At 38.6% G+C, this 24881-nt stretch overlaps 1 protein-coding gene and 1 pseudogene across 1 annotated transcript in view; both read left to right on the forward strand.

The window, feature by feature from the left end:
- The window catches only part of PCDH15 (protocadherin related 15), a 1630853-nt gene that overhangs the window by 232558 nt on the left and 1373414 nt on the right, over window positions 1–24881 (forward strand). The window lies entirely within an intron of this gene.
- LOC123801719 (zinc transporter 6 pseudogene) lies at window positions 7615–9228 on the forward strand (annotated as a pseudogene).

Below are 24881 nucleotides of genomic sequence, written 5' to 3' on the forward strand. Positions count from 1 at the left end.
CCAGAGTTTATGATGGAGAAAACTTCCATTTCTTATTTTTTTTTTTTTAGTAAAAATATCGTTTCTGGGGTATGGGCTTTTGATGACCAATGTTAAGTTCCCCATTAATACCTAGTCAGTTTCTAATGTAGAGTCTTCGTGGGGTACCTGGGTGGCTCAGTAGGTTAAATGTCTGCATTCAGCTCAGGTCATGATCTCAGGGTCCTGGGATGGAGCCCTACGTTGGGCTCCCTGCTCAGTGGGGAGTCCGCTTCCCCCTCTCCCTCGGCCCCTCCCCGCTCCCCCTGCTCATGTTCGCTCTCTTTCTCTCTGTCAAATAAGATTTTTTCAAAAGTCTTTGTGATTGTACATATAGAATAGCTTTCAGGAATTAAATCCTTATTGTTGACCTGATAGAATCTCAAACCTTGAATTTTGTTTGAAAATCCTGTGAGACCTCTCCTTCCAGGTGGATAGAAGTTCGTCTTATCTAGGATCTCAATGGAGCCTAGAACAAATGAAGCCATCACTTAGCCCGGAGATAGGAATGTCCAAGGAAAAGTCCCAGAGGGGTGGCCCATGGGAAGGGATCAAGGGAAGAAGAACAGTGATGAAAATTAAATCCAGAAATGAAGATCAACTGTTAGGAAAGATCAGTTGCTAGGAGTTATTAGACATCTGGATAGAGTCCAGTAGACAAGTGTGGCTGAAAAGGGATGTTAAACATAAGAGGGGGGAGGAGTCACAATTTGTAGGAATTATGCCTTGCAAGAGAGCCTGGTGTTTGACCTGTCGTTTGTATCAGGAGCATCAGGAGAAGCTCCTCCTGCCCGAATTACAGACAGTAGGAAGAAACCAGTGTCTGTAGCAGCAGCTCTCTGTTGCACAGGGCACTTTTCCTGAGGAAGCAGATGTGGTCTCAGACATACAAGCAGGCTGTGCTTTCGGCAATAAAATATTGGAGCCAACACATTTTAAATGATAGCGGAAAGTGACGTGAGAAAGAAGACCTATTTAGCTGCAGTTAGAGAAGGAATGTGATGCAAGCATAGGCCATAGTAACCGGCAAGACTTCACATCTGAAAACTTTTTATTAAGGAAAACATCAAGTTGTGCTCTCTGAAGTTCTAGATTCCCACAATTGATTCCTCAGTAAATGTGACAAAGTTATAAAGGCTGATGTGAAATTATTCTGTTATATAAAGCACAGGAAACCTTACAGAAATAAATATAAAACATTTGTTGTTTTTGTGTTTGGGTTTTTCTCCCCCCTGTTGGAAAATTTGGTAAATAAATTGCCAATGCTTTTTATAGATACTGTCCCATAATCAGAATGCATTCAAACAAGAGAGGTCAGTAGGCGGCTTTATGATTTGTGGCTGCTGCATAGATTTATAAATAAGGAGCCCTTCAACTATCATGGAATGATGGAGGTTAAAATCAAACTAGCCAGCTGTGTCCTGTGTCACAGTTGACAGCTAGGGGATATGTTGTTAGTGTATTCCTATATGCCAAGAATTCTCAGACTTGTCTAGCAGTGGAATTTTCCCATTCAAACAAAGCCTTTTGTGTAGCTGCAATGTATAAAATAGATAAAAGTGGAACGCTTTGACTGAAGCTGGTGAGGGTGAGAGGTAGAATTTTGACCACTTCGCCTCCCCATCAGACTCTGCCGTGGTACCCAGTAACTCAGGGGGATTCTGGGATTCTCTGGAATGTAACTACACAACCTCCAGCTCCCAAAATACTGCATTCGTGTATTACAATTATTTTGTTGCATGTCATTTGAAAGCCGTTGGGAAATCATTGAATTTCTCCCCACCCCACTAATTTTAGAGAGAAATAATGGCACATGGTAAAAATGCAAATCTAAATAAATAGGGAAAAATTATACAAAAATGAGGCTGCTACTCATGTTATTCCCCTGTTTCCCAGGGAATATTTTTTATAAATATTAAATTAAAAAAATAAGTTTTCCCAGATATATTGGTTTTTACGAATCTTTCCAAAAATATTCCATGCAAATGCCTGCACACATATGTGCATATATACAGCCCATGCCCCATTTTTTATATGAATGAGAAAGTAAAAAGCATACTGACTTGTACTTTGCTTTATGTACCTAAGAATAAATATTTGAGTTCTCTATGTATTTGGGTACATGCTTATATCTATTAAACATTGCATAAAATTTCAATATTTGAATGTTAATATTTTACCAATTAACAGACTGTCCATTTTTAGACTAAAATGTTTATTACAGTGATTTAATGACCATCTTTACAGAAATATTTGCAAATGTGTGCAAACAGTTGTGTAGGGTGGAGTCCTAGAGGTGTATGCTGGAGAGTTATTGCAGAAACGCCTGCCAATGAGCCATGGAGACCCACATCCACGGTGACGTGAGAGGGATGGTACCTCCAGCTCCCCCAGCACGTGTCGGGTCATCACGTCTATTTTATCTCTGCCAGAGATCTGAAAACACTGCATCATTTTTTATTTTAAGTTGCATTTTCTAATAGCTAGTAGACTGTGTGTATTTTCATATATTTCAAAGCCATTTCATTGATTCTTTTTATATAAACTGCCTGTTCATGTCAGTATCCCAATTTCTAATGAATTTATAAGAACCTTTCTAATATGAAGGAAACTACCTCTTTTTATATGGTTTAGAAAAAAGTCCAAAGTTTTCTTGTTTTTTAAATCGTATTAAGTTCACATTTAACATTTTCTTTTATGGTTTCTGGTTTTGGTGTAAAAACTAATTGAGTTCTTATTAATATCAGACTTTTTTTGTGTGATATCTAGTGGCCCAGATAAAATGAACCCTTGAAAGAATTTTCCTTTGTTTCTAGGAAAACGACATAATTTGGAGTAGTAGTGTTTCTTCCCTTTCAGCAATGAGAGATCTATATAGTCTTATTTTTTCTTTCTTGATTCATGGTTGTTGTGAGTTTCATGGTGGAGTTTAATAGTCAAATTTGTGTTTGCCATCATTTTTAGTATATTTTATCCTCTATTTTACAGTACGTTTATCACTACAGAGTCATAGTTTATTGAGCAACTTGAAAATAATGCAATTTTATATGCCTATGTAGATTTAGATCTGTATGCAGGAGTGTGTGTGTGTGTGTGTGTGTGTGTGTGTGTCGGTCAGTGCGGGGAGGAAGGGGCCAGAAAATCTGTTCCAAGCAGCCGTGAAGTTATTAACTGAGACAGAAATTTTAAGAATTTTGTCTGTCTTGTACTTAGAAACACATGTGTCCTGGTTATCTATTTCTATATAATAAACTGTCACCAAATAATATGTCATCATTTGTGATTTTGGTGGTTGGTGGGCGGAAGTAGGTTGTTGTCTGTGTGGCCCCTTATGTACATGGAGCTGAAGCTGGCACCCTCAGAAAGCTTCATGAACCCCCGTCACTTGGATCGAGATGGCTGGACTGACGAGAATGGTCCTGTCTCTCTGTGTGACCTCTTCAGGTGACTAACTTGACCTCCTCCACAGCCTGATAATCTCAGAAAAGTTGGATTTCTTACGTGGTGGCTTAGAATTCCAAAACAATTCTAAAAGAGAATGATTCTAGACCTTGATTCTCAATGAAAGGACCATCGGAGGATTGGGGATCAACTTTAATCTTAGATGCCATGTAATGAGCAGGTATTACTTTGGATGTTACTTATGACCACACACACACACACACACACACACACACACACACACACACACACGTTCTCTGCTCCACTGCACTGAATGTAACTCTGTGCGTGCACTGAAAGCATTTCATACCCCTTACTCCATCTCCTCACAGCTGTGCTGGATGGCTATTATAATCCCTCCACCTTTGTTGTTGTTGTTGTTACATATTTGAAAATAGTTTGTTTTCAGTTAGGTTGCTTAAGCATTAGTGATACAACTGGAATTTTAATCTAGTGATTTAAGAACTTTTACCCGGGAAATTGCTGGGATACTGTGATTTTTTGAGGAGGGGGTTGGGCAGGGAATGCACCTAAATGCTCATAGATTCACAGAATCATAGAAATGTTGACTATGGTAGAAATTTATGGATTATTTTAACCTCATTTTTTCATGATAAAGAAATGGGTTTTCAGGAAAATTAGACCTGCAGTGCGACAAAGGTCAGCAGTTGCATTCGGACAGATGTGACTTACAGTCCTGGCTCTGTTCTTTCTCGCTGTGAGCCTCTGAACATGGGCAGCTTCAGTTTCTCTGTCTGTTGCAGCATCAAAACCTGCCCCCAAATTAAAGGCTTCACACAACAAACGTTTGTTATGTCTGTGGACTGTGTGGGTTACCTGGGAGGTTTTTCTGCCAATCTCACTTAAATTTTCTCAGAAACTGCTTGTTTGCCTGAGCCCGAGCTGAATTGTCTGAAATCTTTACGCTAGTGGTCTTCCATTGCAAGCTTCCTCACTGCATGGCACCCTCAGGGTCCCAGAGAGTGAAAGGCAGAAGCTGCATTCCCGTTGAAATGAGGCCCTGGGACTCCCCGTGATGTTACTTCTCCCACCATCTACTAATGAAACACCAGATTCAGGGTGGGGTGACATAGGCTCTACTTCCTGATGGCAGGAGCTGCCAATAATATGTAGCCATGCTGCATCTACAACAATCTCTAAAGAAACCCAAAAATATCATAACAAAAAGTAATATATATAAAACGCCTACTGCAGTCCCTAGATTTTCAATACGTTTTCAACAAATAACTTGCTGTTTGGGGCATTATAATTGTTACTTTTTGAGGCCTTCACCAGTTTTTGGCAAGTTCAGTTTGTAATCGAGTTCTATGACACACAGTTGTATTCTTCAGACTGTGGCTCTGGTTGGTACGCGTTTCAGATGCCGCTTTAAAGTTAAAAATAATTTAGTTTTGGACTGCTACCTCCTGTTCCTACCCCTAAATTCCCCATGTCCCTTATTCCTTGGTTTTCTGTCTAGCAAATACTCCCACCTCACGTAAATACACATTCATCGATTTCCTCTCACTTCTAGAATGTGATCTTCAAGAGATGAGCAACTTTGTATGCTTGCTTTCCTTCTGGAACCGGGGGGACTAGAAACTAACTGATAGGTAACAGGTGTTCGATAATACATGTTGGGTGAACAGACACCAGAATGAATGATTCCACCTGTTGCTAAACCCATACCATATTAACCAAGAGTGGCAGGAGCAACTGAGCCTGGCCGACATGGATTTTCTTGTAAAGCTGAATTAAAACTTGTTTAACCTCAGTAGCTTTTTGAATATTTGGTTTTCTTTTGCTGACATTTATATTTCAGAGAGCCCTCCCCACTCCCAAGGGAAAAAAAGGCACTACTGAGCAACTCATCATCCCTTTGAGTATTTTAGACTTTCCTGAAATAAGTCAAATGCATCATAACCTCAGATAACTTTCTTTTTTAAGCCTAGTGGTTTTTGGTTTGTTTTTGTTTTTGTTTTGTTTTGTTTTTAGCTCTTGCTAACTGTCAGAGAACTTGCATGATATTCAGGAAACCCCACCAATCCTAATAGGCCTTCTGAGTTTCCTCTGAAATGCTGTAATGACTGTTTTCTCTTTACATACTTGTTCAAGGAGTCCGATTTGGAGTGATTGTTTAAAAACATCTATGACTAATGATACCTTGTTATAAAGGGCTTTTTTTGTGTGTTGCAGTTAATATAGAAAGCAGGGTGGATTACTTTGCTTGAAATCCAAAGTGAAAACCTAAGAGGCTTCATAATAACGTAAGATTCTTATTTTAAGTCATTCTCAGTGGAAAATACTACTTTACTAAAGTCCGTCTCTTTAAATGGGACAAAATGACTTAACACAGAATATGAGATTTCAAGATAAATATTGTATAAATGCTATTTAATCTCACTTTTATTAATTTAGTTGATGCAAGTGAAGATAGTTGATCTCAGTAAGCATTAAACCTTTCAATGTTAATTAGGCCTTTTAATTAACAAACATTTAACCTTTTTAAAGAATGTAATGTAAATGCGTGCTTTTTTTCATGCATTTTTTCCCTAAAGAGTCTGGAGGGTACTTTGAAAGTAAAAAGGTCTTTAAAGAGTGCTTCTCTCTCATACTTAATATTATCCTAAAATATTATCCCATTTATAAATTGATCTCACTTGATTTGAATAGAAACAATGAGGAAGGTAGAAGTGATATTATTGTGTGCATTTTTCAGACGAAATTGATGAGATGAGGCTCAGAGAATTTCCGTCACACATGCGAGGTGCACAGCTGGTGTGGGGCTCAACAAAGACTAGAATCTGGGTGATCTGCCTTCTCCATGGGTTCTCCTTCTAGAACCACAGCCTCTACAGCCTCGACACTCATAACCTGAGACTTCATAAAATCCCCACAAGAACCCTATAAAGTAGGTGCTATTAATCTCATTTTTCAGATGACAAGATTGAGGTTAAAAGGGGGCACATAGCTTGCCCTAAAGTCCTAGAGCTGACCAGTGGCAGAATGGGCAATTGAGCCTAAGTTTGTCTGCGTCTGTGATGAATGAGCTTTCCTTCGTGCTCCTTAACCTTCTTTGGTATGTTACATGGACACTCACTTCCATTAGTGTTTTCAGGACCTTACCAAAACCATCATTGCACCAAGATTAAGGGCTTGAGCTGGTACGGAGTTGTGTGTGTACTGTCTATATATCACCCTTCCTCCTCCAACTAGCCATCTCCCTCTCTCTTTCCTGGTTTTTGTGGTTTTGTTTTTAGAAATTCTTAACCTCTGTACCAGCTGGTGCCAAATGGAAGATGTTGATGTGCTATGGTGTCATTTGCTCCTTTCCAAGTTCAAGGTGCTCACATTTTTATTCTGAATGAAATTATCTCATTGATTTTTCAAATCCCATAAAGTAGAAAGCCTAGGACAGTGTGAGAATTCACCACTGGGAGTGAGGACTTTAAAATGATTTGTGACTGTTCTTCAAATAGAACAGAGGGGGTTAGGAGTTATTTCCTGTAAGGATGATGCTGATTTTATCTTTTTAAAAATCTTGCCAGAATAGAAGCTATATTCATTCTTTGCAAGCCAAAATACCTTTGTCATATATATGGGTGCTAAGATTCTTTTTTAAATCATCTTTCTGAGAGCTTATTTGGCCAAGAATTAGAAATAGACTACATTTGTGAATAAGTGGCTATTGGTTCCAGTTACTCAGTTTGGATTCATTAAAGACAGAATGAAATAGAGCGCCCTATAGTTCTGTTCTGGGGGCCATGGGTTGAATTAGCATAGAGATCAAAATAACTGTTTTCCTTTCAGGTAGAGAATCTAGTTCTTAGATTCTTTTTTATATGCACTCCTTGTTCTATTAAGTGGTTAAATATATATCACTTTAATTATACGGGGATTAATTATTTCAATGTCAACACATTAATTCTCTGACGTTGAATTAGAAATAAGATGAAATTTGTTACAAGCTTTAACTATAAGAATGCATCTGAAGGATGGTTAGAGCTCAAGGTCATAGACCTACAGGGGAATGACTAGGGCACATCATGACCCAAAAAATCATGTTTAATTTAAATCATTACATAGTTATCGAATATGGACCTTTAGATAATTTAATTGAAAATACTTATCTTAAAAAAAAAAAGGTCATTTGGGTTTAGGAAAATGCAATGTTAGAGGGGGGAAAAAAAAAGCTTATAAGCTGTGAAATATGGCCTGTAACCTTTCTTGAGTCACTGTATTTTACATACAATATTATTTGCCTGCCCATTCACTTTCTGTAAATGTACAGAATTTTTTTGTATCATGTAATTCTTTGTCTCACTTACTCTTTATCATAAGAGTATGTGTTACAAATTTCCGACATTTAAGGTGATTTTCACTTAGGATTTAAGGTAGTTAAGTCTGTGAACATGTATCCTTTACAGATGTCTTTGATCCACAGAGGGTGTACCACATGACCAACCATGAAGAGGAGATTCCCAAATCTCATCTATTCCAAATCTTAATTCCATTTACCTCTAGACTTGTCGCAGCTGACTGAGGGTCCTGGGAGACCTTGCTCTTCGGTGCAGTAAACTTTACATGTGCTGACATCCTGCTGATGTGACGTAGTTCCGCTATCAGTAAGAGCTTTCCCTGCCAATACCTACTTGACTGTTTGATCTTTTTAGTTTAATGAATGTTTGATAAGTTCCTGGGTGGTGATGAGGAAACCAAGCCTGATCTATTCACTTGGATTTGAAAGACTCGAGGTCTCCACTGTATTTGCCCCCATGGGAGCTCTCTTTATGTTAAAAGAAAGCACTCTTTTTTGGAGCAGCTCGGGATACACACGGGGCAATTATTAGTTTGTACTTTCGTGGCTCTTTCTTTTAACTTGTTCATGATGCTTTCCGTTTGGAATCAACCTTTTGCTTCTGTCTCTGAAGCTGCTGATACAAGTTGGCAACGAGAGCACGTGGCAGTTCTTAGTCGAAGCTTGTGTAGAATTCTTCTAGGACTTAGCAGTATCTTCGCTCCTTGAATGCATCCTCTTGTTTTAACTGATCTTGCGGGAGCATCTGCTCTTTGTACTACATATATGCTAATTGAAATGAATAATTATTTTGCTGTAGACACTGCCTGCACAGCCATAGCTCTGATGACGTTTGGCACTCTGTGTCCAATGAGTGTGTACAGTGGCCGAGTGTCCCACCAGACACCACCCTGTGTTATTGGTCAGTTGGACAAACGTACCAGAGAGGGATCTACCTTGGAAGGAGTTTTAGAAGTTTCAAATGGCATTTTTGGACCCTAGGTTTTGTCTCATTGGCTGGATCAGAGCATGGGAAAATTTGACAAGATGCAAACGAACACATAGTTCTTGCTCATGTGACTAGCAGGTGGTAAGCTCTAGTGTCTACTTTGTTCAACTTATCAGTGATAATTGGATTAGACCTGTTGCAACTAATGTCCTACACTTTTCAGGTCATCACCTAATTCCAGTGCCTCCTTTAAAGGGTACTAATGATTCAAACCCTGACACGTTGCCTCCAGATAAACCTAGTAGTCCACCTCCAGAATGTTCATTTAACACTCCTGGAAAAAACATGAGCCCTGTTTTTCTGCTAAACACCCAAGCCTTACTGGTTTGGGTGTTAATCATGGAAATGCACCTTATATAAACATGCTTAATCAAGGACTTGGAGTGGCAGGATTCAGGACTGGTTTTAAAATTTCCCAAGTAGATCTGGAACTAACAATAGAATTGTACAACTGAGACCATGATGTACTGTAATTTATTTTTATGAGAAATTCTGACTCCTTGACTTTCAATTTATTTAGTAATCCAACTGTGCATTGACTATTTAATCATTTATTCAAAATGTTAGAGAATGGTAGGTTTGTTCACATTACATGACACTGATGAAACTATATTTTTGTGAAATGTATTTATGGCTGTGAGAACTTCTAAATGTTACAGGGTTTAAATAGGCTTCCCTTAGAGTGTTTCTCTAAATTTAAATTTTGTTATTTTTGGTTTTGTAGTTGACTGCAGTGTGATATTATCTATATTAGAGAACCCCTTGATGGAGCAGGTCTGTTACATTATTAAAAATATAATTTCTTCAGTGAAATTTATAAACATGCTTCTTGAAGAAATATACATTTTAGGAAAGGGAAAAAATGTCCATTCTAAAAGTGAAAGTCTCTTTTATACCTTTTCCAAACCTAGCTGCTACATTTTTCTTTGAGGCCCTCCAGATTTATGTCTTGAAAAGGAAAGCAAAAAAATTGTATCTGGAATTTCCGAACATATTCAATTATCCTCCATAATCTAAAATTTTTAATCAGTGTTTTTGTAGTTTTTCTCATTAAAATATTTCAATACATGTGTAAATAGTCTGCAGTTCTTGAAGTGTTTTATTTTGGTTAAATGAATATCAAATCCTTTGATAATGTGTGATGAAGGAATTCCAGTTTTCTGTCTTATATTTAATTAAATACTGATGTAATTTTAAAAAAGACTTAATAAAAAACCCCAAATATTGACATAATGATGGAATTATCTTTTTTTGTCACCTTTTCATTGGTTGACTTTTGAATCTTTGTAATCTTTGAAATCAAGAGTCAGATGCCACCCAGGTGCCCCTGAGGTTAAATTTTAAAACATAAATGTATTAAATTTTTTAAAAAGTAAACTATAAACAATTTATCAAATCATACACTGGTAGTATGAAATGTTATGAGTTTCTTCCTGTTTCAGTCTTGGTAGTTTATAGGTTTCCAGGAAGGCCTCCATCTCTTCCAGATTGCTTAATTTATTGGCATAAAGCTGTTGATAAAAATTTCGAATAATCCTTCAATTTCACTGGTGTTGGTTGTGACCTCTCCTTTTTCATTCATAATTTTACTACTTTGGGTCTTTTCTCTATTCTTTTGGATAAGTCTTGCCAGAGGTCTGTCAATTTTATTAATTCTCTCAAAGAACCAGCTTCTAGTCCTGTTGATCTGCTCTACTGTACTCCTGGTGTCTAATTCGTTGATTTCCGCTCTAATCTTGGTCAACTGCTTCCTCGTGAGTGGATTAGGCCTGTCCCTCTGTTGCTGTTCCAGCTTCTTGAGGTGAGAATATAAAAACTGCGTTTTAGATTTTTCTATTCTTCTGAGTGAGGCTTGTATGGCTATGTATTTCCCCCTTAGGAGTGCCTTTGCAGTATCCCATAGGTTTTGGACCATTGTGTTTTTATTCTAGTTGGTCTCCATAAATTGTTTAAATTGATTTTTGATTTCCTGGTTTATCGAGTCATTCCTGAGCAGGATGGTTCTTAGTCTCCAAGTGAGTTTCTTCCAAATTTTTCCTTGTGGTTGAGTTCCAATTTCAAAGCATTGTGGTCTGAGAATATGCAGGGAATAATTTCAGTCTTTTGGTATCGGTTGAGACCCGTTTTGTGTCCCAGAACATGGTCTATTCTTGAGAATGTTCCATTGGCATTAGAATAGAATGAGTATTCTTATGTTCTGGGGTGTAGTGTTCTATATATATCTAAGAGGTCCAACTCGTCGAGTATGGCATTCAAAGCCTTTGTTTCTTTGCCAGGTTTTTGCATGGGTGTTCTGTCTATTTCTGATAGTGGGGTGTTGAGGTCGGTCCCCTACTATAATGTATTTTTATCTATATGTCTCTTTATTCTGGTTAAGAGTTGGCTTGTGTATCTTGCTGCTCCCCTGTTGGGGGCATATATATTTATAATTGTCATATCCACTTGTTGGATACATCCTTTAAGAATAATATAGTGCCCTTCTGTGTCTCTAACTATAGTCTTTAGTTTAAAATCCAATCTGTCTGATATGAGAATTGCTACCCCACCTTTCTTTTGAGGTCCACTTGTGTGAAAGATGGTACTCCATCCCTTTACTTTCAGTCTGAATGTATCTTTAGGTTTGAAATGAGTCTCTTGTAGACAGCAAATGGATGGGTCATGTCTTTTTATCCAATCTGCAACCCTGTGGCGTTTATGGGAGCATTTAGGCCATTTACATTGAGACTGAATATTGAGAGATATGATTTTAATGATGCCATGTTGCCAGTAAAGTCTTTGTTTCTATCGGTTGTGACTTTCTGTTCTATATCACTCTTGGGGCCTTTTTACATTTATAGAACCCCCCTTAATATCTCCTGTAGGGCTGGTTTCGTGGTTACGAAATTGGTCAGTGACTGGCGATTCTGGAAGGTCTTTATTTCTCCATCCATTCTGAATGACAGTCTTGCTGGATAAAGGATCCTTGGCTGCATGTTTTTCTCTGAAAGAGTTTTTAAAATGCCCCCCCAACCCTTTCTCTCATTCCAGGTCTGTGTAGACAGGTCTGACGTAATTCTGATACCTTTGCTTTGGTACGTGAGAAATTTCTTTGCCCTGGCCACTTTCAATACTATATCCTTGGATCTAATATTTGCGAATTGCACTATGACGTGACGTGGCGTGGGTTTGTCATGGTTACGCTTGGGAGGGGTCCTCTCTGCCTCTTGGACACAAATGTTTGTTTCCCTTGCTAGATTAGGGAAGTTTGCAGCTACAATTTGTTCAAATATCTCTTTTAGACCTTTGTTTTTCTCCACCCCCTCGGGGATGCCGATGATTCTGACATTGGAACGTTTCATTGAGTCAGTAATCGCCCGTAACCTACATTCATGGGTGTGGATTTTTTTAAGTCCAGCTTCTATTTTTGCTTTTTCTTCTACTAACCCATCCTCCATTTCGCTGATACGTTCTTCTGCCTCATTCACCCTGGCCGTCATAGCCTCTAGTTTTGACTGCATTTGGCTCATAGAATTTTTAATTTCTGCCAGATTCGCTCTCATTTCCGCCCTTAGAGATTCTATATTCTCATTAACATTTTCGTTAATACTTTTTTCAAGTCTACACATCATCTTGACCATTGTTACTCTGAATTCCATTTCTGATAATTTGATTATATCCATATTCATTAGTTCTGTGGCAGAGGCCACAGACTCATTGTCTTTTCTTTGCTGGGGGGGATTTCTCCTTCTCGTCATTCTGATGAGGAGAGGTTGTGGTGTTGTCCAGAGCCCAAATTATTGACCAGGACCCAGGACGTGCACCCTTGTTTTATAGGGATCTTAGGGATGTAGGCTTCTTGATTTTTCAGCCTGCCTTCTGGGGGAGGGGCCTGCCATGCTGATACTCAGGCAACTCTGTTTGGGTAGAGTCTCCGTGTCCCCTGCGAGGGGGGATGGGGATGGGCACACTGTGAGCCGGTCTTTCCAGGCTTTTGTTCTCTGGCGGCTTTCCCTGGCGGTTTGCTGTGCCTCTTCTGAGAGTCAGAGCAGCAGTAGCTGAATCCCAGCCTCTGTCTCAGAACAGAGGGATCGCGGACCGTTCTCCACTGATGTTCTGGCCACTTTAACTCTGTTTCTGTTGGTGCTGCTCAACCCTGCAGTATCCCGGGATGTGCGCCCCGCACCCGGCCTCCCTGCCCTCACTTCCAGGGCCGGGGCGTCTCTGTCCTTTGTGTTTCTAACGCTGCCAGCTGCCCCCGCTCGTTCCCGGAGCTCCCGGTCTCAGTCTGGTTCCAGTGAGCGCACCGGAGCTCCGTGAAAAGTCTGGTGGCGCATGCTCCCAGCTCATGGTCTCAGTCCGCTCTCTCGCGGTGCCCTCCGTGAGCCCGCCTGCTCCCCCGTGCAGGTGGCTACCGCTTCCTGGCGCCCGAAGGCGGAGGCTCCCTCCCACTTCCGTTTATCTTCCGATATCTGTGTGCGGTTTCACGGCTCCCTGCTTCGTACCTCAATACTCAGCGCTGGAGATGTTCATTTGTAGAGATCCAGATGTATCTTCCTGCATCTCAGGCTGATTCTGTGGTTGTTTAGGCTGGTCTGGTACCTATCCAGCTCGACTCGGGGGACCCGCTGATAAAGGGGTCCGCTGAAAAAGGGGTCCCCCTACTCCTCCGCCATCTTAACCCAAGTCCAAGTCATGTCTTGATAATGCCTCTTAATGCTTCTTTATATAATAACAGATAATTATATACTGTTACATATGCAGTTATATGGTTAAAACATAATTGTGTATATTCTAGGATATAGTTTAATATGCTATTTCAAGCATGTTCACTCCATGGTTACCTATGGACTAAATGTCTGGTTTCTCCATTATAAGAAGGAGTGACATGGCTGTAGTTCTTTTCAGCCCTATCAGGTATGTTTTCAAGGGTAAGAAATAGTTTAGGGCAGTAGGAGATGGGGATCAAAGCACATCGACGTAAGTGCTTGTGAGCATCACAGAGATTTAAGCAGCTGCTTCAGAGCGCAAGGACAACCTCTGAAGAGCCGTGAAGGAGGAGCTCCTGTTCTTCTGCACAGCAGACTCTAGCTAGCTGTGCCATGGGAACTCATTCCCTAGTCAGGACCCACTGCAGTGACAGGATGAAGCTCCTGCAGAGGGATTCATGGCCATGGCCTGACTTTCTACAAATTTCCAGAAACTTAGTAGCATAAATGACACAGATTTGTTACCTTAGAGTTCTAATGGAAATAATCCAATGCAGGTCTCATTGGGCTAATAGCAAGACATCAGCCAGGCTGTGTACTTTTTCTGGAGACTCTAGCTGGGACTCTGTCCCCTTCTGTCTTCAAAGCCAGCAGTGGTGGGTAGAGTCCTTCTCATGCTGCGTTACTCTGGTGTTACTTCTCTGTTTTCCTTTTCTACTTGTCAGGACCCCCATAATTGTTTTGGGCCCTTCAGGACAATCCAGGATAATCTTTCTATGTTAAGGTCTGCTGATTCTCTTTTTTTTTCCTGTAACATACTCACAGGTTCCTACGGAGACTATTATTCTTCTCACCCGCTTTATTATTGATCATCTGGCTTGTAGTGTCAGATAGCTCTTAAACTCTTTAAACTGTGGGCTAAAACCAATTTGTTCACATCTTTCTTAATTTATTTCCCTATGTATTTTTAGTGTTTTTATCTATTATTGGCCACTGAATATTTGGACAACTGCAACACCATCACTCACTCTGTAATTCTTCCAGCCTCCATACCACACCTGTCCTTTCATGAGAAGTTGATAAGTTGAGGGTAATAGACATGCCTTTATTTTTCTCAGATGAGCACAATTTCTGATTGTAAGCATTTTTGTCTGATTTTTCACCCATCTGACTCTCTCTGTGTCACTTCTTTTATTCTCCTTTGGCAATAAGTTACTAGCTTTCCTCAATTTCTTACCCGACATTTACAGCGCTCTGTTCTTGGATGATTATTGCTTTTTCTTTGCTAACACCCTTAGCTCTTCTAGAATGACTGCCTTTTCTGGTAGAAGTAGGGAAATCTAATGCTCACCAGCCAAAGGAGACAAAATTAAGGCTGTGTTTTCTATTGTTTCCCTCTTTTTCCTACTTTAAAAATAAAAAACAAAAAAACAAAACAAAACAAAATTTGTGTGTGTGCTTAGAAAGAGAGCAGTGAGGGTGGGGGTGGGGAGACAGAGTCCTAAGCAGGCTCCACACCCAGTGCAGAGCCCAACACAGGGCTTGATCTCAAGACCCTGAGATCATGACCTGAGCCAAAGTCAGATGCTTAAGCGACTGAGCCACCCAGTGCCTCCTCCTCTGTCTATTTTTCATCAGATTACTTATTGCTTGTTTACTTGTTTTATTTATTTATTTAGTGTTGTAGGAGTTCTCTATATATTTTGGATACTAACCCTGTATCAGATATGCCATTTGTGTATATCTTCTCCCATTCATTAGGTTGTCTTTTTGTTCTGTTGTTTCCTTCGCTGTGCAAAAGCTGTTTTATTTTGGTGTATTGTCAATAGTTTATTTTTGCTTTTGTATTTTTGCCTGAGGAAAACTATCTAGAAATATGTTGCTATGGCCAGCATCAAAGAAATTCCTGCCTGTGCTCTCTTCAAGGATTTTGATGGTTTTATTCCTCATATTAAGGTCTTTAATCCATTTTGAATTTATTTTTGTGCACGATGTGAGAAATTGGTCCAGTTTCATTCTTTTGTTGAACACCACTTATTAAAGACTGTCTTTTCCCCGTTGTATATTCATGCTTCTTTGTCATATATTACTTGACCATATAATTGTTGGTTTATTTCTGTGCTCTGTGATCTGTTGATTTATGTGTCTGTTTTTGTGCCAATATCACACTGTTTTGAATACTGTAGCTTTGTGGTATATCTTGAAATGTGGGATTGTGATGCCTCCAGCTTTTTCCTTCTCAAGATTGTTTTTGCTTTTGGGGGTCTTTTGTAATTCCATACAGATTTTAGTATTCTAGTTCTGTGAAAATGCTGTTGATATTAATAGGGATTGCCCTGGATGTGCAGATTGCTTTGGGTGTTACATTGTTTTCCCTTTTCTTCTGTAGTAAACTCATTAGTGCTGCTGCACGTATGCGAACGACCTTTCAGAAAGCCAAGCTACACACCCTGTTTTCAAACAGTAAAGAACTGCACATGTGTTGATAAATATAGTATTTAAGGGTATAGATTTTGGAGCCATACTAAGTGGGTTTGACCAATAGTTCTAATAATTACTTAGGTGTACAACCTTGAGCAAATTACTTCATTTATCCCTATGTTAATGGCTCATATGTGAAGTAGTGTTTTTAAAAGTATTAAATGAACTGACATGTGTGAAGTATAGTTTACTATGTACCAGATAAGTTGTTATTTATTAAGTTTATAAAATACAAAATGCCTAATACTAAATTTAAGCAATATGTTTTTACAAGATTTTTCACACATATATTCAACTTTTTCCTTACTCCCTCTTTCTTTCTTTTTTTTAACCTTTTCAGTAATTGTTTTCTTATCCTTGGTTCCAGATCTTTAGACTGCTAGGACATTTATGGGAGAACTTTAGGAGAATAATCACATTGAAGAAGTCATCTGTAGTCGCCAAAGGCCTTAGTTAGGGTGCCAAGGGAAATGATTCTTTACTGTTCCATCTATAAGGAAAAGGTAGGTTTTTGATGTGGGAGAGAGCACAGAAATGGCCTGTCGACAAGTGGAGACTTGTTTTCTGGATTAAAAACCATTAATAGACACCATCCCGACCTTCACATATATGAATCCATATGCCTGGCACTCTGATGTTCATTAATGTTTTGTTTTTTAAAATAGGTCCAAGTGACTGTTTTCTAGAACAACAAAACAATGGAGTAGGACAATGAACAAATAAGTTAACTTATTAGTGCTGTCACAGAAGAAAAAAATTTTTTTCTTTTTTTAAGAACACATAGATTCAAGAGTGAGAAGTGATGAGAGATTGGGAACGAAGAGAGAAAAATAAGAGACAGGCAGGGCTTTTTGAGGGAGACTTCTCTTTCTCTTGTACTTGGACTGTGAGCCCCACTGAGCAGTGACTAAACCACAGGGAGATAGATACAGCCTCCATAGTTCAATGTTCTTGCTAGTGAGCAAAGGCCAAACATGATACTGAAGTTTTATGAACATGATGATTCTCCAATTATTGGAATAAATATCCTGAAAGCTTTAAGAAAGCCAGAAAAATATAGGTGAGAGAGTATAATGTTATTATGATATTTAATATAATTATACTTTGGCTAGAAATTAGAAAAGATAATAAAAATTAACAAGAAAGGAAACTGAATATAAATAAAATAGGTTTTAGAAACCAGTGAAGACTAAGGCCAAGAATTCCCTATAAGAGCAAAAACCATCTAAGAAAGCTGAAGGTAGCAAAAACATTTCATCCATAGCACGACTTAAGGAATCTCAAAACACACCACATGCATTTAGCTAGAAATTAATGCCGGTCCCGGAGCCTGGAAGGGTGGATCAGAGAGTCTGTGAGATGTGCTGTGTTAATGTTCTCAATTCTTTTCATAAGAAATGACGACCGAAACCCAGGACAGAAGCTCGTAGGTAATAGATGGAGAGAGAAATAGATGGTAGATTTATATCTGTTCAAAGGGCAGGTGCTGGTCAGGAAGTAGGTGGTTAGGCCTCCTTTGGCCGAGATAATGGTTTTCAGTTCGGTCTGATGCTCCGTCCGTTCACTCAATTCTGTCTACAGCTGTGGAATTGATGAATGCGTAAGTGTTCTGTTCTGGAAACAAAGGGTTACAGATCTTCTTCAATTCCTTTCCTAAAATATTTCTAATTTTGTGTTGACTTTTAGGCTATACTGGTTTAGTTTCTAATTATCATGATCATTAATATTACTCGTTTTCCCTAATTAAAACCTTATACTTTATTATTACTTTTTTAAAAGATCGATTTATTTATAGAGAGAGTACAAGCAGGGGGAGGGGCAGTGGGAGTGGGGGAAGCAGAGTCCCTGCTGAGCAGGGAGCCCCACGTGATGCAGGACTCGATCTCACAACCCGAGAACAGGACCTCAGCTGAAATCAAGAGTCAAACGCTTAACTGCACCACCCAGTGCCCCTAAAATCTTATATTTTAGTATAAAAAGTATAATGTATAAATATACTTCATAAGCCAATTATTTTGCCACAATGCGCTTATCTGTTAACAGAATCTTAAAACATGGGTAAATAAAAATATGTAAACATTTTTACTAATGATTAGGTTTGGAGGACTTAATTTAAAATTACTAGCTACATAAAGAGGAGGTAAAAGTTATATACTAGGCTTCATTGCTATCATTCAGTTCCTTTTCTGAAACTGTTACTTTGGCCTCTGAGACTTTACCAAAAATGGGGAAAAAAGCAGTCCATGAAAAGTTAAGCATGACCCTTTAGCTCTTTTGCTACATGGAGTACAGTTTCAAATGTGTAGCTTCCTTTAAAAAGAGAGATTTATTCCCGCTTCACAACATGCACAGAACAAAGTCTGAGAATAACATTGAATTACAATACTGATCTCTTTCTTTTGAATTTCCAGAGCAGTTTATCATTCTCCCTTCTGATAGTTGCTTATGTATTTGTCTCCTATCCATGTATATTCTGTAAGCTGCTTGAAGACAGGTTTCCTTTTGAAAACCTCTGCTGTAGCTAGCATAGTGTTTTAAGTAGTAGATGCTCAGAAAGGATGCTAAAATAAAAGCATAGAAGAATATTGATTAGTCGTACTAATCAAGGTTAGCCCAAGGTAAACCAAGTTGTACTGACTTCCAGGAGCTCAATGTAATGATCTAATATAAATGCGAGGAATGCCTTGTTCTATACAGTCTTCTGTAGAAAACTGGAAACACAGCAATTGTAAGCTATGTTGCCTAGAAAAGTTTATGCAAACGCAAATGATCCTCTTTTAAAGATAAACATCAAGGAGACCTGTTTTCCTTTCCAGATAACAAATTAGTGAATAACTTAGTTAACATGTTAGAATTTGAAATACAGTCCTCTCTTCTTCTATAGAGGCAATACAATGTAGAAAATAACATCCTTATAACGTGTAACAAAGAAAATGACTCACTTTGTTGTAACAAAATTGAGAATGTGACATCCCAAGCCTTGTGTACCGGTGACAGTATTTCCAGTCTGTCCTTTGAAATGAAGGAAAACTTACTACAAGGTTAAGAGCCAAAAAGTGCTTTATAGCTGTGACAGCATTACCTGCATACAAGCTAAATGTTCTTACTGGCGGTGCTTCATCATTTAAATACTTAAATGTCTTGCTTACTATTGAGAAAATGCGTTCTTTTAAAATTTGGCTAAATATTTTGTTTTTTAAAATAGGGGAATAATCTTAGGCCAAGAAGCAAATATTTAACTTTGTTGCTTACAAGTTTCTACTATTTATATCCCATCAAATAAAGCATTAATACTTCATTTTGACCTACTTAGTAAATCCTCAGCCACTAATTTGGATGAATAACCTAACTGAAATATTTAACCCATTTTTAGACAGGTCCTATATTTTTCAGTGTGATTTTAAATTTTATTTGAAGAATCCATTAACGGATACATTGTCTCCCCGAGAACAAGAGTAAAATCCAATTTGGAATCTTGAGCCTGTAAGAAAGTTTAGTTGAGAAAAAGCCAATAAAATTAAAATATTAATAAATAGGTCATGAGGTCATATTACATACCTTCTTCTCTGAGTAATCAAAGCTAAAATTGGGAGTCTGGCAAACAGAAGCAGAACATGATTCAGATACTGTAAGTCAAAAGCCAGATGAAACCCTTCTGCCCCTTGCGGAAAGGAAACGTTGCTCTAAAAACCAAGGACAAAGAGAGAAGCTTAAACAGAAGCCAAAAAGCATCATCTTCCATAAATGGTGGCTCTTGTGAGAAACCAAGCGCAAGAATTTTTCTGAGGTCCAATTTTCTCACAGTAGCATGGCTCCAAGTCCTTGCAGTTCCTGTGGGATAACATACCAATCATTTATCTAATTAAACACTGGGTTTGCCTGTAAGAAGTAGAGAATTAAGGACAGAATTTTCCACATGGTATCTGATTGCAGAGTTCTGTACACTATCGGATGTAATTTCGAGCAAAGCTTCTAGATGAAGGGCAGCAACGATGAAAATTTCAAATATTAGGAAATAATTATCTATAAATGGTTATCATTTTTAATAACCGCTTAAGGAATATGAGTGTAAGAGCCACGATCTCAATCTGATAAATATGGCCCTGAAATGCGATATTGTTTCTAAATAGTTACAGCCTTCTACTTTAAGCTTCTCTTTTAAAAACTATTATTTCCATGTTACTTTTGAACGTTACCTACTTTTCTAAGTTTCACGTCTAGGACTGTAGTTTTAAAAACTCCAAGTGTCTATTCCTATTTTACTGATGTTCATTAAATTTCCTTTTCATTAATTGGAGTGTCATTTTCAAGGGAAAATGTAAATGTCAGAAATGTTAATTAGCTGGGAAGAAAAAAAAAATCACCATATTGGTTAAGCAAATGGACATCACCAGGGATCTGAGGGGGCTAAAAGGGGAATTGGCCTTTTTTATTCTGGCTGAAGAGAGGAAAGAAGCCCAGGTACTCTCAACTACCAGATGCAGGCAGAATAGAACTGATGTGGATTCTCAGAAAGTGGACTAGACAGGACCTTCTCCCCTCTGCATTTAAAGAGGCGAAAGAACAAGATGTTAGTCTTTGTGACAACAGTTTCCAATACCGAAGTTGTGATGATGCAGACAAGAACATCTAACATGGGAATTAAAATTTTAGACAAAGTTAGGATAAACTAGGGTTATAGGAAACATGACTGAAAGGGAAGTGCAGTGGTGATGATGTGAGTAGCACAGGAAGTAACACTTCATTCTAACGACAGTCTATATCCTGGGTATCTCTAGTTTTGACTAATTTTAATCCTAGAACGCCTCACTTTGAAATCTTCTTAAACATCACTTCCATACCATCTATGTTTTATTCTTCCTTAATGAGATTTGGCCCCTTTCAAGTACACTTGCTGGAAAAGCAGCCACATATCCAATGCTTTTTGGCAGAGGAAAATCAAAACCATGAGTTCTTAGCATTTTCTGCGGTAAACTCCAAATTGGCATTGACACCAAAGTTAATACCAAAAGAAGTCATTTGCCTGCTTTAAATGACATTTGTGTGGCCAACACAACCCATATGGGGTGATGAGTACAGGGACATGGTCAAACAGGACATGCAGGGGACAAAAGAAGATCGTTACCTGGTAGGTGGAGTCGAGCCTTTGTACCAATTTTGACGTGGTTCATTATAGTGATTAAGTAGAACTTCACTTTCCAGAGAGCCCCTTCTAGGATATTTTTACAGTAGGGGCCAGATTAGTTCTCACTTCATTTATTCATTTCTTTTTGTGAAGTAACCTGCTGCAGAGTTATGGCATGTCAGTTAGGTGCCATGCCCTGGCCATCTGCCTCTCTCCCCGTTTCCTCAGTGACAATGGCACACAGGCATTTCAAAAGTAAGTTGATAATTAAGATGAAAATATTACAGTCCCCTCATCCCTTTTTGTATTTACGATAGTGACTACACAGAATCTTGTTTACTTGCATATATAAATAAGTATTTTATTTATAAATTTGAGATAAAATCCATATTGACCTGTAACTGGGCTTCTTTGTTTTGGGTGTGCCCCTCTTGAGTAGATTATGGGGAGCTATCCTGCTTGTTGTGGGCTGCAGTTACACCACGTGATTACTGCAAGATCCTCTGATCTCTCAACGACGTGGTTACCACAGGTGCTCCTCTATCTCTCTCCGTTCCTGTGCTAGCCTTTTATATTTTAGTGTGTTCTGGATGTGATAACACAGAGTTTCTTTTATTTAACTGCAGTTAAAAACAATGCATGCTACCATGTTTAGTCCATATCCCTACTTCCAGTTCTGTTTTTACAGAAGAAATCCTGTCCTCCTCCCAGCACAGAACTATGTAATTGATTTTCCAACCCATCACCCCTTGGGTATGGAGCTGTCCCTTTGGCAGCACAAAGTTACTTCCATCTCTTCTGAAGTCACAAGATGACATACCTGCTTGGTAGGGTTGCTGCAATCTCTAAGTTACTGGTTCTTGCTGGAACATTTATAAGCTCCTGGAGATGCTCCCATTTTGCCAATTCACAAAAACACCTCCTTGTGCAGTCTCGAGTTGTTCCAACTTATATTCACCTTTATAAATGCTGTCAATAAGTTCCGTATATCAAAACTAGTACCATGTAGACAATAAACTATTCTCTAAACACTTTTTCCTTATATATGCGTAACATTTCAAAGTTCTTGCATGGAGTATTGTGTGTTCTTAGTGTTTGTTAGCTACTGGCAGTGAATGTAGAGGAAATGAATGTGAGTAGAGTGTTCTATCATGGAGGAAAGCTACCCCAGATTTTTAACATTTTGAAGACAGAGTCCTACAACAGCAGAAGTGTAATGTAACATTGTAGCATTTTTGAGATTTTGATGGTTACTGAGTGAATACGAATTGTGTACAGATTGTTTGCTGTTCCCAGGATGCCACGTTCGTACTTCTTTGAGCATTTGCTGTTGTTGGTTACTGTGGTGCAGTTTATCCCCTCTAGGAAACATTTGCAAGTGGGACAGGGAGATTTATGTTTGTTTTCTCTTTTATTTATTTTTTAAGATTTATTTTAGAGCACATGCAAGTGTGGGGGCAGGGAAGGGCAGAGGGAGAGACAGAATCTTAAGCAGACTCCCCACTGAGTGCAGAGCCCGACTCGGGGCTTGAACTCATGACCTGGAGATCATGACCTGAGCTGAAATCAAGAGTTGGACGCCTAACCAACTGAGCCATCCAGGTGCCCCATGTTTGTTGTTTTATTTTCAATCCTTAACATAAGCGAGGGTAGTTTTGAATTTAGGTAATCAGGGATTGGGGTGCATAGCAAGAAGAATCCCCCTCCCCAGCTTTGAGAATTGGATTCTTGGGCCATTTCCTACATCTTCACTTGGCTAATTTCTTGGTCCCAACATAGATGCAGTTTTTATTGCTAATCCCCCAAAAAACACAGAATCTTGGGTGAAAAGATTACCATTCCATAAAAACTATAAAATTCTGGATAGTATTTATCACATTTTAATGTGGCATATAGTTTATTTTTTCATGCTCCAATGAGATCGATAAAGATGAGATTGTCTTATTCACCCTTGCACCATGGTGTGTAACACAGTGCCCTCCCAAATTTCCTCAAACATTGCAGAAGGAATGGAGCAATTAATGAACACAAATAGACTGGCGTAACTTTCTGACTTTAGTAGATTTGTTGAAAGTTTAAATCGATCATTCTGGTGAGCTCAATGTGACATCCAGTTACTGTGAATAGGAAAATAAACATTAAAAAGAGACCACAACAATCACAATATTTTATATCAAATGAAGATTGTATAACTAATGCCATTTCTTTTAGCTATACTAGGTTGTCTTTAAAATAAGTAAATGATCTTTTTGTGATACTGAAATTAACAAAGCCCTTTATTATAGAAAAAGCATTTTGGATCATTATGGTTTTGGTATTTTAGTATGTATTTTATATGGTATTTTTTTAAGACCCCCACCCCTACCTCAACAGAATTTTTATCTATTTTTCTGGCAATGCCTGACATCATGCTTTGCATATGAAATGTGCTCAAAAACTATTTGCTTGCTAAATTTAATTTAAATTAAATGTTCAGAAACTTAATTTTATAGGCACCATGCTTGAGAGAACTTTAGACTCGTCAACATAGGAAGGTCAGTATAAATCCTGACTTTGATCTGACTTTAGTCTGGAAGTTTGTCCAGTGCCAAAAGTAATGAAAAGTCTTACTTGAGGAGCTAGTACTCATTTCATGAAAGATTTTTACTAGATATCATAGTTCCATAGTTCTAGTGTTCTATCTATTGGTTATCTCTTCTTTATCTCTCTGTTTATATCCATCACAAGTGGAAAAGTAGTAAGACTGACTATATTTACCATATATGTTTGCTCTAGTAAGGTTTACTTTTCTAACTGAAAAGTTGGTTTATTTGCAATACAAACACTTCTTAATACAGATATGAGTGGAATTGGATGCTTATAAGGGAATTTGAGAAACCCTAATCTCTCTCCACGTTCCCATGAGGCCTGTAAATCATTAAGGCCAGAAAATCAAAGAATCAAGGGGTCCCTGGGTGGCTCAGTTGGTTGAGCGTCCGCCTCTTGGTTTCAGCTCAGGTGATGATCTTAGGGTCCTGGGATTGATCCCTGTGTCTGTCTCTGCGGAGAGTCAGAGTGGGCTTGAGATCCTCTCCTTCTGTGCCTTCCTCCTGCCCCCACCTGCTTCTTGAAGGCCCACTCTCTCAAATAAAATAAATAATATCTTTTAAAAAAAGAATCGTCTCATTTGTCCAAATTAAATATTGCTATGTTTGATCTGTAGAATTCTTTTTATGAATGACATTGCTTTCACAACATCTCTTTAAAAAAGACCTAGCTTTACTGGCTTGGAGGATGAACACACTAACCTCACTAAACTAAGAATTTCTTGAAGTCAGTCAGCCTTTATTGTTTTTGGAATCTTAATGTCTAGCTCAGTACTAGGCTCAGAAAAGCTACTAAAACTGACTTATTGTGGTGTAGTCTCATTACTGTGCATTAACTTAACAAACTTTCTTTCCCCTGGTATCTCCTCTAGGCATGGAGTGATATAGCCTGTCTATGTGGAGGAACTATAGAGAAAATACTTCTTTTTTAAGATTTAATTAATTTGAAAGAGAGAAAAAGCAGGGGGAGCAGGAGTGGGAGAAGGATAAGCAGACTCCCCACTGAGCAGGGAGCCTGATGCAGGACTGGATCCCAGGATCCTAGGATCATGACCTGATCAGAAGGCAGAGGCTTTGCCAGCTGAGCCAATCAGGGGTCCCTAGAGCAGTACTGTAAGGTGTGTTTCAGGGAGCACTAATCTAGCAAGATGCTTACGTAAAAAATACTTCATGGTTTCACTTGGAGAGTATCTAACTCACATTAGCATCACTTCCCAATTTACCTTAAATCCATTTTCTG

This window comes from Ursus americanus, chromosome 6 (assembly GCF_024610735.1).
Source record: "Ursus americanus isolate L20-20 chromosome 6, mUrsAme1.1.p, whole genome shotgun sequence".
In the NCBI taxonomy this organism is placed as follows: Eukaryota; Metazoa; Chordata; class Mammalia; order Carnivora; family Ursidae; genus Ursus; species Ursus americanus.